Below are 2,533 nucleotides of genomic sequence, written 5' to 3'. Positions count from 1 at the left end.
TCTGATGAAACATAGTCGGGAATATGCACCATTTTAAAGCTCTATTGCACTTAATCACATGTTGTTTTTATTAATGCATCTTCACAATACAACTTTTCCACCTCAGCTAAACTTTGTAAGATGCTTGTTTCTTTGAAGACTCAGCTCTGTTTGTGCACAAACTGAACATGTACGTAAAAACGATTTGATTATTCAATGAATTCCTGACAGAAAACTGTCCACTCTTTTGATAAGTGCAAGTTAGAGAGTCTAAGTAATTTGTCACCTGTCAAACACTCATCTTGCTCCAGTTTTTCAGCCGTGAGATCTGACGTTTTATTGAGCAAGTGATAAGTTGGTTCAGCCTGATAGCACAGATAATAATCAACTCATTTACACTCCAGCTCCATCTTCAGTCTGACTCCATTCCAACCAAATTCCATGGGAATTCCCATGGGAAAGCCAATGTGTAGGCATGTCAACATACTGGTTTTACCAGGGCAGAGCTGCCTACATCCGCACCTCTGAATCTGCCCATTGTACTGAGTTGTAATGAGTTGACATTTCCGTCTGATATCAGCCTGTGGGCCTAGTGTTGCGACACACAGCTTAACAATGACATTAGTCATGGCCGTGGTGCTGCTGGCCCCCCCTACAATGAACTGACAGTTTTTCAACCAAGTAAGCACTTTTTCACGTCATAAAAGAGACATAATTGGAAGATTTTTCGGTAAAGAAAGAATGTTGATCCATGTCGATTAACCATTTGTGGTTGTATGTGCATCACTTCAGGTTGCATCAAATGCCGTACTGTCATGATTTTCAAGGACTTCTCTTTTCCATTGTACTGGGCAGACGCCAGAGGTTTCACCAGCAGAATCTTTATTCCTTTTTTTTTTTTGATTCATTTAGAAGCCTAGTGAGGTGGAATTAGGTAATAATTCACAAAAAAGAAAAAAAAAACTGAGGAAATAGTTTGTTGATGATACAAATAAAAGTTTAGGTGCTTTCCTCTCCGGTTCTTCTGTCAATCGTCAACTTGTGATCCTTCAGACTGATCTATGAGCCCATTAACAGAGGCGTTGAAGAGGAAGACTGCTACCAAGCAAACATGGATATCATTATTAGATACCATAAGACAGAAATAATCAACCTGGCAAATGGCAAACAGGCTCTCTGAAGGAGGCTACTAGCTCCATGTGTTTGTTATACCTCAAGGGTATAGACAGTGGGTTGGGTGAGTAACACTGTAAACATTGTAAATTAGTGTTTGTCCCAAGATTAAAAGTGTCAAACAGACAAAGCACAGAACAAATATTCTATTAGTATTCGATAAAAACTACAGTGGCCAACTGTTTTAGGAAATTACTGAATCCTTTAGAATGAAAGTATTAATTTGTTAGCTGTTTACAGATTTCTTTTTTACATTTATGAACCAGGAAGCTGAGAGCTGAGAGCCATGGACCCAGAAGGGGAGTCAGTGAGTGTTCTGAGATGGACCAACATAGAGTGGATTTGAATTTTTTGATGGCAATAACTAATATATTACTATATATTATATATATTATTATTTTTTCTTTTCTTTTTATGCTTTTTTTTCTTCAGTGTTTCAATATATCACTACACAGGAACACTTTGAGCTGCATTGTTGTAAATGTTGCTATACAAATAAATGTGTGTGTGTGTGTGTGTGTGTGTGTGTGTAGCTCGAGTGGATCTGTTCCAAGTATATCAACGGTGAACACATTCCCAAGTTTCTGTTCCTCTTAAAACATCGTACCACACGTCACTACAATGCAAAGCAGCCTGTGAGAAACCTTGTTAGAGGGGCCAGCTCGTTCTACTGGTTGCCATGGGTGAAACAGCTTTTGTTATTATGTTAAAGTACCAAATCTGAGCTGGAACTAGAAGTAGGCTGCATACAGAGTTACATGCTGAACTGAATCAGGAAAAGAGACAAACTGGAGAGGGAGCGGAGACCTGGAGGTAGGCAGGGTGATTCTGAAAACAGGTATCAACCCTCTTTGCTGTGTCATGATTACTTTGCACCAAAGGAGCGCAACACCTCGCGTCAGTGAGCAGCAGCTGGTTTTACAGGAGAAACAAAGAGAGAGAGGGAGTGACCACAGAAAACCAAACCCAAGATGAGATGGTAGTACAGACAAGGACAAGGTAAAAGAAGAACAAGAGGAAAAAACGTTTGGTGAAGTCAGAGAAGTGAAGAGCAGGCCTCCGGGGCTGTAAAGTGAGAGATTAGTGAGCAGGACATGAATGAAAGAAAAGAGAGAGAGAGAGAGAGAGAGAGAGAGAGAGAGAGAGAGAGAGAGAGGAGGTTCTTCCTCCTGGGAATTTAGCTTTACTCCCAGTTGTGTAACTTTGCCTTCACAAGTTTGATAGGCTGAGTGGGTCCAGGCTAGACCAGAGGATAAACGCTCCCAGGTGAAATACACTTTGAGATCATTCAAAAAAAAGAGAGACTGTGTCTGTGTGAGAGTGTTTGTGTGTGTGTGTGTGAGTGTGTGTGTGTGTGTGTGTGTACTTGGGTGTTGAAAAC

This window comes from Pempheris klunzingeri, chromosome 9 (genome assembly GCF_042242105.1).
Source record: "Pempheris klunzingeri isolate RE-2024b chromosome 9, fPemKlu1.hap1, whole genome shotgun sequence".
Lineage (NCBI taxonomy): Eukaryota > Metazoa > Chordata > Actinopteri > Acropomatiformes > Pempheridae > Pempheris > Pempheris klunzingeri.
The sequence above is the reverse complement of the archived record's forward strand: the minus strand, read 5'-3'. Positions refer to the sequence as shown.